The sequence below is a fragment of the Nothobranchius furzeri genome, chromosome 3 (assembly GCF_043380555.1).
Source record: "Nothobranchius furzeri strain GRZ-AD chromosome 3, NfurGRZ-RIMD1, whole genome shotgun sequence".
Classification (NCBI taxonomy): domain Eukaryota; kingdom Metazoa; phylum Chordata; class Actinopteri; order Cyprinodontiformes; family Nothobranchiidae; genus Nothobranchius; species Nothobranchius furzeri.
In genome coordinates, this window is record NC_091743.1 from 72,057,408 (window position 1) to 72,072,958 (window position 15,551).

At 41.0% G+C, this 15,551-nt stretch overlaps 1 protein-coding gene across 1 annotated transcript in view; it reads right to left on the minus strand.

The window, feature by feature from the left end:
• ripor3 (RIPOR family member 3) overlaps positions 1–14,212 on the minus strand; it is a 34,927-nt gene extending 20,715 nt beyond the window's left edge. The window contains exons 1-2 of the mRNA XM_070549940.1: positions 13,670–14,212; positions 2,535–2,598 (exon numbers count right to left, since the gene is read on the minus strand). The gene's annotated coding sequence lies outside the window, so the exon portion shown is untranslated. The remainder of the gene's footprint in view (positions 1–2,534; positions 2,599–13,669) is intronic.
• Positions 14,213–15,551: the final 1,339 nt, after the last annotated feature.

A 15,551-nucleotide genomic window follows, 5' to 3' on the forward strand; every position in this document is an offset into this window, starting at 1 on the left:
TAAAAACTTCAGAGCCAAAATACTTAAATCAGACTTTCAGTACATTTAAAATAAGACCGATAGAGTTCAACTGTTCATCTGGTTACTTAAATGTTAAAAGTGCACAAAGATTGTTTTAAAATGTGCAGATTAACAGCACTGATGCAGATGAGATGCCGGCTTCTGTGGGTTTCGTCTTATTGGCCAAACACGAGGAAGAAATGAGCAACATGAGCATAAAACTGATTCTGTAGGTTTTCTTGTTATGTCTCCACAAATTTGGCTCATCCCTTGAGTTATGGAGCCTTTTTCTACCTGAATCATAGAGTTGAGTGGCTTGAACAAAAACCTTTAAAAACCCTCAGGTTTGAGAACTAATGCAGAGATAAAAACTGCACCCCCCCCCCCCCCCCCACCCCCCACCCCCCCACCCCCAGTCGTGGCGGATGGCTGCTTATACTGAGCCAGGATCTGGAGGTTTCTTCCTGTTAAAAGGGAGTTTTCCTCTCCACTGTCGCTGCATGCTTGCTTAGTATGAGGACTGCTGTGAAGACTCTGACACTAGTCAGTGACTCGATGCAACCTGCTGGGTTCCTCATACAGGAAACTTAATTAGCTTGATGAACTAGGATGTTTTACATTGTGAAGTGCCTTGAGACTCGTGATTTGGCGCTAAATAAACAAACTGAAATTTCAGAGAAAAGCTTTCAGAAAGTCTAGGAAACTTCAAACACTGCTTGTGTGCAACAAACGCTCTGAAGCAAGAACATTTGTCGTTTTCACAGAATTTCCTCAGGATTCATCATCATCATCTGTTGCAGCATCTTGTTTCACTATTAATAAATAAATAAATGGACAAAGGAGATGAAAATGAATCTCAATGTCATGAAAAAGTATGTCAAACTTAAGAAATGAATGTGTTTTACGGACTAACTAAAATCTAGAAGTAGAATGAGATTTAGGGGAAGAACATTCCTCGTCTAATGTAAAAGGTGTGCTTTTAAAGATAACTCATAACATGTGCTCTGTAAGAAATTACCTCCAACATGTGAGTGATTTACAGGGTCTCATGGTGAATAGCTGGAAGGTTAGTGTGTGTGTTTGTGTGTGTGTGTGTGTGTGTGTGTGTGTGTGTGTGTGTGTGTGTGTGTGTGTGTGTGTGTGTGTGTGTGTGTGTGTGTGTGTGTGTGTGTGTGTGTGTGTGTGTGTGTGTGTGTGTGTGTGTGTGTGTGTGTGTGTGTGTGTGTGTGTGTGTGTGTGTGTGTGTGTGTGTGTGTGTGTGTGTGTGTGTGTGTGTGTGTGTGTGTGTGTGTGTGTGTGTGTGTGTGTGTGTGTGTGTGTTACATAAAATGTACAAGCCCCTTCTGCAGTTTTTCTGCATGCCAACAGCTCCGTGGCTGAATCAGACAAACCTAAAAACAGGAGGAATTCAGATCACCCCTCTCCGGGTGTGGTGTGAATTTTAATGTGGTTCCAGTGGCTTCATTAGTGACTTTTTCCTTCTGCTCCATCCAATTAGTCTTCCCGTTTCTCAGCTGATCTGCTCATCGCTCAGACTTAAACAAGCTATTTGCTTCGTTCTTATCAACTACACGCCATGGCAATATACACACAACCCTGCATACCTAAGTAACATAGTAGCTAATATACTAAGTGCATTTATGGTGAAAAACAAGACAAGCTTTGTTGGTAGTGTCTACATTAAAAGATTAATATGACGTTGAGAGGTGGGGGGTGCTGTTAGAGCAACTGGGGCTCACAGTATGGCAGTCCCCCTGTTTTTTAAGGTCTGGTCTGAGGACCACAAAGAGGCAGCTTGTGGGCCAGACCAGCCCGTGTTTCTCTAAAAGTGTCTCATTATTTCAGAATGACCATTAGAAATATTTGAGCTTTCATGTTGGTACTTCTTCCAGCATGACGCTAACTGAGCAGAAACCAAGCTGCTGCAGGACCTGATGTTGAACATTTAAACTGGAGAGTGTGAAACGCTCTGTGTGTTTACTCTTCATCTGCCTTTTCTCTCAGAATAATCCCATCCCTCTTCTCCTCTTCATCACATCTCTGTTCCTCTCCATCAGCTGATTCTTGCATCTCCTGACTTCCTGTTTCTGTGCCTACACATCAGTCCAAAGATTGAAAACCTCTGAAGGAAACCGTTTCTGTTCTGATCCAAACATCTCAGCTCAGCCTGGATTTCCTTTGTGGTGTTTTACAAACACCATCTTCCTCAGCAACATATGGAAGCCCATTCCCGCCACTCAGATAAAAAAAAAAAATTTCATAATTATGACAGCTATCTCATCATTATGAGATAGCTGAGTAATAATTATGAGATAATTATTAATTTTTTTTTATCTGAGTGGCGGGAATGGGCTTCCATAACGACGCGGCCTGTTCAGGATAATTCTTATCTGATTATTTTTATCAGTAGAATAGGATAGACGTTCTGGATTTATCGGAGCGTTTAGTTTCAGAGTGAATTAAAACAGGCTGGAATCCATCCCATAAACAACCACTGCATCTGTGAGGTTAATCAGAACCATTTCTGTTCCTACCTTGTTTTTCTGCTCTAAACATCCAAGCTTGGAAAATCTCAGATCTTCATCTCTTCTTCAGACCCTGAAACAATAAAAATAAAACACAAAATTAAGGATTTTATTTCGTTCATTTTTTGTTTGACCACCTTGGACGAGAGACGTTTGTGTCACACCAGAAACGGATTGCTGTCTCTGGTGTTCAGATTTATGGTCTTTACTTCTGTGTTCCTGTTCTCCTCCCAGGTTCTCCTTGGTCTTCTATGGACCAGATGAGAAAAACGGAATCTTATCTGAATTTCTCAGCTGTTTAAGAAGAACTGACATCTTGTTGGGTCGAGTTTTCCTTTTGACGTGAGGAGCAGGATGTGGAGGAAGGAGGAAGAGGAGCAGAAAGTCTGAGTAAGTAATCATGTAAACCCTCCATGGTATTCTCCTTCATTAGTCCGACTGTCAGCACGACTCAGCCCGAGTCCAGAGCATGCTGAACACACACAGAAGGTCAATCCATCTCAGTTCAGTCTCTGGTGACCTCCACAGGAACCTCAGCTTACAGCTGATCAAGTGCCACAATAACAACTTTAATCCAGGATTTATTGTTGAAAACTGGATTAACAATCTGTAGAGATTAACCACAATTTATCACTAATGAAATTATTACAAATAAGACATTTCTGTTATGCTAGAATGCTAACCCGCTAAGAGTTAAACCCAGTGAAGACTGTTTTCATCAGTTTATTCAGGGACTAAATCAAATAAAGATCCATAAAACACACTTTTAGACTCTTCTAGCTAACCGGTGCTTCTAACAGATGGTGAGTGGAGGATATGTGAAGTCTACCTGGACTCATCTTGGCTGTTTGTTTAAATATTACATAGATGCATTAAAAAACAGAATTTAAGACTGGACTTACTTTCTGATGCTCGTTCTTCAGGGAAGCACCAGATTCAAAGAGCAGGTTTAGTTAAGCGTGGGTCAGAACCATCATCTGCTGGTGCATCACAGCAGCAGAAACAGGTGGTGGGTAATTCACCTGATTGTTACCTGGCTGCTCACCTGCTCTAACTCAACAGAAGACCTGCAGCTGCTTTACTTTGTGTCAGTTTTGCTGCTTCAGCCTCAAACCTCCTGGTCTGCGTAGAAACGTTTAGCTGTAGTCTGAACCGAGTTTAGGGACAAAACCCCCAGAAGAAGAAGATCTCTTCAGCCCTCATCCGTGCTCCCAGCTCTGTGCTACTTCCTTTTTGGACTTCCTTGTCTTTTCTGACTGGAACATGAATCAACGAGCCGCTCGGCCCCCCAGAACCACGTCTACCAGAATGGTTTCTGACATAAAAAAGATGTAAACAGAAGCTGTGTCCAGAAGTCACAGATCATGTAAAGATGGTTTCTGCTCTGACAGCTCAGTGTGTTTTTACAACTGAAGAAGTCAGAACCATAACTTGATGCCTCCTGAGGGGTTTTAGTTGTTTCTGCCTGAATCTGGTACACACTCTGATGGTTGCAGAAGGTCACAGTTCTGAACGGTCTCTAAGCTAAAGTCTAGACTTCATATTTCTGCTCTGGGCTGCAGATACTGGGAATGCATCCATATCACTAGTTAAAGGGGATACAATGAGACGATTCTGCAGTGAATTACAGGTGGAGAGGATTTAGTAGGAATCTCAAAGATTAGGGAATTCCCTCATTGATATTCAGAAGTAAACTAGTCTGAACTTCCTCTCACTCCCAGAACAAAAGCTGCTTTGCTGCAGTGGAGCAGCTCCTCTAACAGAGAAAACTTCATCTAAAAATACAAAAAAGCAGCCGTTTAAAGCTGAATCAAATAATTCATAAAGACGACACCTGATGTGTGTCATTAGTCAGAAGCAGGACCCTGTCACTGTGGTCCTTCAGACCCTCTAAAGCAGCTCCTTCTACCTTCCACCGGGAATGTCACAAACATGAGTTTTAGTAGTTTTCCTGCTCAAAGTTTTACTCCAACAGAATGAAATAATGACAAAACGAATTCTAAAAAACTTCAACGAGCAGGCTTTTTTACGTGACTTGGGGTCAACGGCATGTAGCTAATTCCTGCTGTTGAGGATGCTTGATCACATTTCAAAAACTCCGTAATCTCGATTTTAGATAGACATGCTCCTTTAAAAAAGTCAGAGTTAAAATTTGTTTCAGTTCCTGGATCAATACTGAACTGTCAGAACTGATTCTTCTAAAATTTCAATTTTGGCAAAGAGCAAAGACATCCAAGAATATGAGGGACTGGCAATCCTTCAGATCTATACGGAACAAATGTACCCAGTCAATCAGAAAAGCAAAATCTGAATATTATAAGAACCAGTTTCTGATGAGTAGTTCTGACCCCATAAAGTTCTGGCAGACTGTCAAGACTATGGAAAATACCAATAAGTCCTCACACTTGCCAAATTCAATCAAATCTGATGGCATTGTTGTCTCAGATAAAACTAAAATGGTAAATTATTTCAATAATCACTTTTTTCAAGTCCGGTCATGCCTTTGCTACTGCTTCACATGTCTCTGGGGTTTCTGACCTCGACTCAGCTATAAGTAATGATTCCCTCTCTGCAAACAATCCCTGTTTCTCCATTCAATTGTTTCAAGTAAATGAGGTGCTTGGTGAGTAACTCAGGGTAGATCCTCATAAATCGGCCGGACTGGATACTCTTGGCCCTTTCTTTCTGAAAATAGCAGCATGTGTTATTGCTGCACCTATTACCCACCCATTTAATCTGTCCATACAAACTGGTACATTTCCACAGAAATGAAAATTTGCATCTGTTACTTCACCTTTTAAAGGGGCAGACCATTCAGACCTAAGCTGTTATAGGCCTATCTCTATCCTGCCTTGGCTCTATAAAGTCATTGAAAAGTTAGTCAATAAACCGCCAACTCACTATCTGGAATCCAGCAGTATTATTACTCCCATGAAGTCTGGCTTCCGAACTGGCCATGGATGTGTGTCTGCAACACTTCAAGTGCTAAATGACACAATATGTGCCATTGTCAATAAGGGATATTGTGTAGCTGTGTTTGTTGTCTTGGCTAAAGCGTTTGACTCTGTCGACCATAACATCTTACTTAGCAGGATCGATCAAGCATATAGGACTTTCTCAGGCATCCGTGGCTTGGTTCAGAAGTTTTATCTTATGCTGTACACAAACAGTGAGAACAGAGTCTGCTACTCTACCTCTATCTATGGGTCGTTCCTCAAGGGTCGATACTGGGCCCAACCTCATTTAAAGTATTAATAACATTGTTCATGCTGTTGACAGTTCTCATATACATTTATATGTGGACAACACCATTTTATATACACGCAGTTCTTCCTTGAACACAGCTTTGTCCTCCTTGCAGCACAACTTTAATTGTCTTCAGCATGTCTTCTCCAACCTTCATCTTCATTTAAACACAAGTAAAACAAAGTTCGTGATCTTTAACCGTAACTTTTCACCCTAGTGTTGTTTCCCTGGATGGTACAGAACTACAACTTGTCAGTTCCTATAAGTATCTGGGTATCTGGCTTGACATCACACTTTCATTTGACATTCACATTAATTCATTACTTTCTAAAGCCAAGCTAGAATTGGGTTTCTGTACCACTACAGGCCATCCTTTACTCATTCTGCAAAGCAAACCTTGGTTAAAATGACAATTCTTCCCATCTCAGATTACAGAGACATCATTTATTGGACTGCTTCCAAACAATTTCTTCATATATAAAACAGTCATCGGTAGAGCCCCATCATATCTTCGCTCATTACTTCCAACAACCAGCGCAATGTACGTTCCAGTAACTTAACTCTATAGTTATTCCCAAAGCTCGCACCTCCTTTGGCCGCTCCTCATTCCAGTTTGCTGCTTCCAACGACTGGAATGAGCTTCAAAAATCACTGAAGCTCACTATCAACATTCCATTATCTGTCTTCAATAATTCATTGTAATCAATAGTTGCTGCTGGATTGTTGGACCGGGGGACGGGGGGTGCTGGCCGTTCTACACACAAGCCTATATAATGAAACAGCACTGCATACAGCATACAATATAACAGCACGATGCATGCACACCTCCCGCCATTCCTACCCCTCCGGCTCGGCGGAGGGTGTTGAACCCTGCGTCTATTGAGCCCTGCTGGTATAGTCCCACTTTTCTAATCCTAGTCCACTGTTACAGTTCATGAATTGGATGATTTATTTAGGACGTCACAGCTGAGGCATCCGGTGCTTTACAAAGTTAAAAACCAAGAACAAACAGACAGAATCACTAAAAAGTGTGGAATAAAATAGAATGACACGAGTGTAAAAAGCCATTCTGAATAAAGAATTACCCCCATACTGTGCTGCTAAAGTTAAAATCCAAAGTTTGACCAGTTTGACCTGAAACTGTCTCTTTGGCGCTTTAGTTTCAGGGGAGTCATGCACTCACACTTAATGTTGGGAAACGGTTCGTCTCTGAGTCATAAAATCAACAATCCCCGTCACACCACCAGAACTGAAAACTAAACCCAGAAACAAGAAACCCCAACTACAGAAATCCACATTCTAGGATCCCTAAAAACGATCACAAAGATCCTAAATAACTGAAGTTTTTAACCCCTTGAGTCAAAGCCATGTCCTTGTTTTGGTCCAGACCTTTGTGGTCGTCCTGCTGCTCTCAGTCAGACACTTAAAACAGATTTATGGCAGCAATCACGGCTGGTTTCTGCTGTGACTTTAATAAGCAGAACAACGTGCATCTTGTTCAGCAGTTTGACCCAAATCTCTCAGAAACACCGTGAGGTTTTCAGCTCAGATGAATTAATGTCAATAAAATGGGCCAGAAGGAGGACTTCTGACTGAGGACAGAAGCTGAAACGATAAGTAAATGTTTAGGAAGAACAATTTTAAAAAGAGTAAAATATTCAAATAAATGTTTTGCAGTTAAATTTGTAAATGTTACTCAAACATCAGCTTACTGTTTTTATAAATACAAATATGTCTAAATGTAAGAGTTGATCAGACTGATTTAATTAATTTAGGTTCAGAACTGTTTTACTCATAACGATAAAACACAAAATGAGTAGAAATTATTGTTGCATTTCTGATGGAGGGTTTTAAATTGGTTTTCCTGGTTAATTCTGTTTTACGTCACAACTAACCCTAAAGCCTCCAGGTTTGATACGAAACAGAAAACCTTTGTGCAGGTGAACTCTGAACCTGAGAGTTATTTTTAGTGTTGTGTCTCAGCAGGCCTCATCAGACCTTGAATCCTGTGTCTGACTCCAGCAATATTCCCACCCCAAAAGGCGTTTTCACACCACATTAGTTTGCTTGCATCTTTGTCCGTCATCATCAAACTAAAACAGAAGCCTGGAGCGTTTTTCTCCGAGTGATGTGGCAGAGTCAGGACCTATCGCACGTAAAGCTGAGCGTGAGGAGCTTGTTTATCTCCATCAGCTCAGACTCAGTTTCAGCATCAAACCTGAGATCAAATCAAGCTGCCAACAAGGAAACGCCGGCAGAAAACCATTTAGTTTGGGATTTAAAACTAAAGTTTAGATTTAAATAAGGGAATTTGCTCGGATAAGGTTTTATGATATACTGCGAGAACAAACAAAAACTTTATTGTTACTGTAAATAATAATAATTTTTATAAGTTTGAATTCTAGGATTATTCAGAAAACTTTAATTAGACAGAAGTCAAAAAGAAACTTCACAACACAGCCTGATCTGACTGATGCATGATGGGAAACAGGGCGGTGGGCTGGTTCTGACCCAGCTTGTGTTGGTGTTTTCCCTGGCAGCTCGTCAGTTTGGGCCGAACTTATCAAGGGTTCATGAGAAAGCAGCTGATGGAGGAGGACGAGCAAGGAGAGAAGGGACACAATGGCAGAGGAAGTCTAGAAGAGCTCTGGATGTTAGGAGCAGAGGGTTTAAAGTTCTGAGATGTTCTTGGATAATGCTCTGAGACATTTCAAGACTCTCTAAGATGTCCTGAGTATTTCTAGGACATCTCTGGATGTTCTCAGACATTCTGAGATGCTCTGAGACATTTCCATATGTTCCGAAATGAACATTATGAGACTCTGAGATGCTCTTCTGATACGTTCTGAGACATTCTTTGATGTTCTGAGATGTTTTCAAGACGTTCTGAGACCACAAACACAACTCAAGCCGCAGCTCTCAGGATGAGGGGATGAGATGTTGCGAGAAGCTGCAAACTACAAGTTCAGCCAAAGTTCCTACAAGCAGATTTTATTTCTGTTTGCTGAGATGAAACTTAAACCAATAGTTTTGCAAAAGGAAATAAAAACTAACGTTTCTGAGCTCAAACAGAACCAGGTTCTTCACCTCCAACCACACTACATCCAGCTGTTCAGAAACACTGGAACCAGGAGAACCAGCAGAAAAATGATAGAAATCATTATAAACCTGCAGCCTGGTTCTGCTCAACAAGCAGGAAAGTGATTAGGATAAATTTTTCTAACTGCACATAAATGTTTTTATTGATTTTGTTTGAAATATTCAGTAGATGGCCAGCTAGAGTGAAAGAAGAGCAAGCTAATCAAGTTTGCAGACGACACCACCGTCATCAGACTCATCTCTGTCTGGGATGAGTCTGCCTACAGAATGGAGTTGGGACGGCTGGTCTGGGATGTAATTTTGGGGGGGGGGACGGGTGGGACATGTCCCCCCCACTTTTTCAAAAGGCAGTTTTGGTCCCCTGCACTTTTTTCCGTCCAAAAACAATATTACGCTCCATTAAATGGATTTGATTGAGCACTAGGACCGAAACGGAAACCGGTTTCCTATTAGACCCGCCCAAAAGCTAATCTATTGGCTCTGTTGATACTTGCTAACGTATTATTGGCTGTTGCTGCTGTCACTCCAGTTGTAAACAGTCAGAACGTGCTCACGTTGTTTTGCTAGTTTGGAGCCGCTAGGGAATAACGGTACTGAATCACATCGTCAACTAGACGCTGTGTAATATCAGAGCTCAGCTCAGCTTCCATTACATAACATTTGAACAACTGTTCGGCAGCATGTCAAGAAAACGAAAAGTGGATATAAGAGACTTCTTTCAAAGTCAAAACGTAAGTTGGAACATGTGACACCCCTGCATTAAGCTCAGACTCACCTCCTCCTTCACAAACATACTCAAAACTAACTTTTACAAACTCATCTCCTCCACATAACTGACTCCTCTGACACAATTTATTCGTATTATTATAATTATTATTTTTTTATTATTATTACTATTATCATAATTATTATTACTAGTAGTAGTAGTAGAAGTGTAACTTCAAAACTTTTATCATTAACTTTATTGTAAACGTATCTATTCCAATGTATATGTTCACATTAAAAGGCTCTGAAAAATGAACAGTATCATCATCGTCAACAGAGATTTTTTTAAGCTTAATGTCAAAGATGTACACTTTTCATTAGATTTATCTTATTTTTTCCATTTATTTTTTGTGTGTTGAAATGCAACAACTGTTTAAACACTTTTAAGGGAAAACACATATTTAATATGTTTTATACACTCAAATTGGTAATGAATAATTTATACATTATATTAATAATTGTGAATCAGACTAGAACCATCCTGTAAAAATTTCTGTTTGTTCCATTCCAAAATCTCCCACTGTTTATAGTTCATGCATCTTTTTTTCAGGTGACCGACAGAGATGCAGGAGGAGAGACCGGTGAAGGTACAGCAGGGGAGGCTGTAGGAGATGGAGGACGAGAGCCTGGAGGAGATGGAGCAGAGGCTGGAGGCTCACAGGTGAGGTTGAAATAATGAAGATACGATAGACATAAAATTGATCATTGTGACAAATGTTAGGGTGATGATCATGTGTAAAACATTAGTTCAGCATGTCCTCTAACACAGCAAATGAACAAACGGACAGATCTCAGGAGGGACCGTTTATGTATAAATAATTTTTATACTTTTGACTATAGGCCTGGGAAAGTAACAAATTTTGCTGGACGATATATTGTCCAACAAATTGTTGATGATAAACGATATCATTGTCAACTAGGGCTGGGCGATATGGCAAAAATAGAATATCACGATTTTTCGAATATTTTATCACGATTTCGATTTTATCACGATTTTTTATCCATGAATAGCACAACTTCAATTGCGTATTAAAGAAGAGAAACATTGAATAAATAAACATTTATTCATATTAGGGATAATCAGCACAGTGCTAACACACTTATATTTTAAACTCACACCAGAGATGATAAAAGCCCTGAGAGAAACAATTACAAAAATCAGTTTTTCTCGTTTTTCAAGCAACTTAACATAAATTAATATCGTAAACATATTTAAAGTGCAAACATGTCAATTGCAAACGTATTGTGCAAACATTAACTTGTTCAAAATACTATGTAGCTCCCAGTTGGTCATGTAGTGGATAGTTAAGCTCAAATACGGCTCTGATGTGCGGCTGGACCAGAGATCGCTTGTGGTAGCAAAAATCTGCGCATTCTGAATATTTTCTGCAACAAGTATCTAAATAAAGTAAAATTTTCCAGTGCAGATTGGAGACAACCCATAGAAGCACTGATTTGATCTCAATTCACAGAAAAATAGAACAGGTTATGCACCTAATAAATAAAATTACTAACAAACTCAGGAATCTTTCTTTGCTTCACTGTTCTGGTGCTGAAAACATCACTAATGCGGATCAAAGGAGATACACAGATGAATGCACCTCTTATTATTTGGAAACTACATTTACTGCAGCTAGCAGAGGCAGAGATTGTTTCTATTGATACACGGAGTTTACAGAATCATTTTAAATTGTAATAGGGGAAGACTGCAGGAGGGAGCGGTAAAATACAGGGGGTCCCAACAAAAACAAGAAACTACGAGTCTGATGAAACCCGCTGGTTTTCCATCACGCAGTCACGGGGCAGCTCCAACGACCCAGTGACCGAGCTCAGTCCGGTACCGACACCGGCTCGGCAGAGGGTGAACGAGCCGAGGCGACGTCGTGCTCTGCTTAAGAAGCGGTGTTATTTTCCTGCTTCAGAAGAAGCATCCAATGTGTTTTTACGCTTTCTCCGAGACATGTCACGTCGCTAAGTTGTTAGCGCCGCGCGCTAAGGAAACCCTGCGTTCCTCTTCGGAACGAAAACCTCGTTGTCGCTCTCAGCCGCGGCCGAAGCCATGTTTGTTCACACACAAGTGAAAACAAGCTGGGCACTAATATATTACTATGACTCACTCTGATTGGTTAAGGGTCAAACAAAGGCGTGTCATTCGCCGGAGTTAAGTTCCCTTTTCATTCAGAGGCAGAATTTCAACAGCAGAGCTGTGAATCGTGATAAAAAGGTCTCTCAAAAATGACAGACCGTCAGATGTGTAGATCGTAAAACGGTCTAAAATCGTCATATCGCCCAGCCCTATTGTCAACATTATCTAGACCAAAATAACCACTAATATAATGTTAATATATCATAATAATGCAAGTACACCCTTTAAAATGCAACAAATAAACCTTCATTTAACATTGGAATGTCCAGAACCAGAGCTTCTAAATGAATAAAAATAACAAACAAAAATTAAATAAAAAAAGAATCTCACTCCCTGTTAGAAAATGTTGCACCAAAAACAATAAAAAAGACCCAAAACAATAAATACAATGGCCTATCCATTGTCAACAGCCAAAACTGCACTTCAATAATGATAAGAAATAAAAAATAATAGAGTTGTACATTTTTAAACTTTGATATATATATATATTGAGGATGGAAAAATTATTGAGATGGGCATGTGACGTGTCAAGGGGTCTTTACATAACACCCCCACCCCAAATCCGCACAAGCCTGCTGTGTCCCCCCCCACTTCTGAAATCAAAATTTCGTCCCTGCGGCTGGTGTCCTGGTGCAGCCACAATAACTTGGTGCTAAACACCCAGAAGACAGTGGAGGTAGTTGTGGACTTTAGGAAGCACACAGCCCCCCTCCCCCATAACCCTGTCTGACACTCGCATCATGATGGTGGACTCATGTCGCTTTCTGGGCACCACCATCACCCAGGACCTCAAGTGGGAGCCCACCATCACCTTCATCATCAAAAAGGCCCAGCAGAGGATGTACTTCCTGAGGCAGCTGAAGAAATTCAACCTATCTGCACAGTTGATGAGGCAGTTCTACACCGCAGTCATCGAGTCTATCCTCACCTCTTCAATCACCGTGTGGTACGCTGGAGCTACCACCGGGGACAAGAAGAAGCTGCAGTGTGTTGTGCGCTCTGCTAAGAAGGTCATCGGCTGCAAACTTCCTTCCATACAGGACCTGTACACCTCCAGGACACTGAGGTGTAGGTCAGATCATAGCAGACCCGTGTCACCCTGGACACAGTCTCTTCGACTCGCTGACTTGCACCCATCTGGCAGGAGGCTCTGATCCATTCGGACCAGATCCTCTCGCCACAAAAACAGTTTCTTCCCCTCTGCGGTCGGACTCATGAATGACAATCGTAGACCTGCCCACTCCAGCTGCTTTGGCTCAGTCACATGACCCTGGTGTTGTGTTTGCACCTGAACTGACCCACTCTGACCAGAATCTACACTTACTTGTATAAAGTAGCTGCATCTCTAATTATTGATTCCCTATATAATTCTCATTTCATCGTGTTTATTTCTTAATTCTAATCTTTGCTTATCTATTATTTGTTCTCGCACCAAGTACCGCAGTATTTTCCTAATGTTGGGATTCTTGCACATAACACCCTTCTGATTCTGATCTGCTTTAGACGCTAACTAATCACAAACACGCCACACAACCCCACTCTGGACAATCAGAAGTTTTAATGCTTATGGAAACAGAAGACTTATTTTACTGGATAAAACCAAAATTACAAAAGATTTTAAATTTAAATGTAAACAAAAAAAATCCAAATACGTTCTGATCCAGTTCAGTCGAATCATTTCAGAAGGAGCATTTTAGGATTTAAAATGATCAAAAATGCTTCAAACTTCTCTAATATTCCCTTGAATTCAGTCTCGTCCTGCCATTACAATTCCCTAAGTGGATGTTCAGAAACAGTTTGTGGCTGTCTTGGAAATCTTCTTTTGGGAAGCATCAGAAACAAAAGTCCAGATGAGGCAGGAATTCTGGGAAAAGCAGATTGAACTCACCGGATGGGACGATAAAGCATTCCCAACTGTCAGAGCAGGTCCACCTCGCTGCAGCGCTGCTGCAAACCAGTCATGCATGTGTGTGTGTGTGTACGCGTGTGTGTGCCTGTGTGTGTGTGTGTGTGTGTGTGTGTGTGTGGAGGGTTTGGCAGCTGTCTGCTAGGTCCTGATAGCGTTTAACCGTCCGGTTTTTCATCGGCGTCAGAGACAGACAGCTGGATCAACTTCTCCTTCGTCTTCTTCTTCTGTTAGAAACTTTCTGCAGCTCCGCGCCTCCTCTCCTCCTCCCTCAGCCTCTCAGCTGCTCCTCCACACCCTTTAGGAGCTTCTCTCCTCCTCTTTCAACCCTTCCCTCCCTCACAAGCTGCTCTTTCCTGCCTGCTATCTTTAGTTTATCCTTCACATCAGCGTTCTGCTGTTCCTGCTGCTTTTCTTATGTTTTTATCCTTGGTTCTTCACCTCTACATGTTCTCCTAAATCTCCCATTTTCTTAGAGATAAAACCACATATCCTCCCTTTCCTTCCCCTAGTTTCACCCATTTTCTCTCCACATATTTCAATTTTAATTTATGTTTTAAGAAAAAACTCTTTTACAAACCTCTCCCCCTTCTCATCCTCCTCCCTCCCTTCCTCCCTCCTTTCTTCTCCTCCCTTCCCCCACTCCACTGGGTGAGTATCATGTTTGGCTTTAAACTGGAGAACTTGGCTGCAGCTCAAACCTCATGCATTAGTAAAAATCTCGCTTCATGCCCTGATTGATGGTCAAATAAACATTTCATCCTGCAAGGAGAATCATCCCCTCTCCGTGTTTCTGGATCTGAAATCTAAAACATGCAAGAATTTAAACCATTTCAGTCACTGATAGAAGGAATTTGCTTCAGGCTTGTTTCTTAACGTAACTGTGAGGCTTTAATATTTACGTTCTGCTCGGATATGTCAGATTAAACCTCACGGCCACATTTCTTCTGCTCACCCAGCACAAACGTTCATCCCATGAGAATAAGGAAAAGAATGCAGAGTCGTTAAAAGCATCCAGGCCTCCGTCTGACCACCCCCAAGGTCTCTCGCCTTCTGATGAAACTTTAAGATGTTTGGGGAAACTTTCCAGATCATTGATGATGATGAAGCTTATGATGGAGCTGATTAAAGTCACCGGGACAGTTTTACAGTTTTTCTCAATTGTTTACACACATTTTCTGAAAGCATGCCTCATATTCTCAGAACTCTACACACAAATCCAAAAATGCACACACAATGGGCAAAACCCCTCAATTAACCTGCAAAATGAAACTTCACATTCAAAACAATGTTATTTCTCCTCACAGTGTGATTTTGTTGTCCAATGACACACACACACACCATCATATGAACAGACATTTATAAGAACCAGCAGAACACTTATGTGCTCAATGTAAAACACTACGACGAATGGAAAACACGTCTTCTCCATTCATCATAATGACTAAAGCCTTTTTGGTTCTGTGTTACACCTACTACAGACAGTATATACATGCATGTGCTGTAAAATATTTCAGAATATTGTTTTTACACTCTGAGCACACAAATACATGGAGTGGTCACTATTGTGAAGCACAATCATTATGATTTCAATACGTTAATTTACTGTACACAGTGTTGAGTGTATGCATCAATTGTGGGACTCACTTGCACATAGTTATATCGCAATTCTTCGACTCTTTCTGAGTTGCGTTCAAATGGCGCCCTGTAGACCTGCTTCATCCTGAGATGATTTCTGCGCAAGACACGGTCCGGTGTTGATAAGCTGACCCTAACAATATTTTGAAACATGTCGTTGTTTTCTATTATTTTTCTTTGTATTTGCCGTAATGTTAGGGCATTGTTTTCTAGGACCATGTTCATG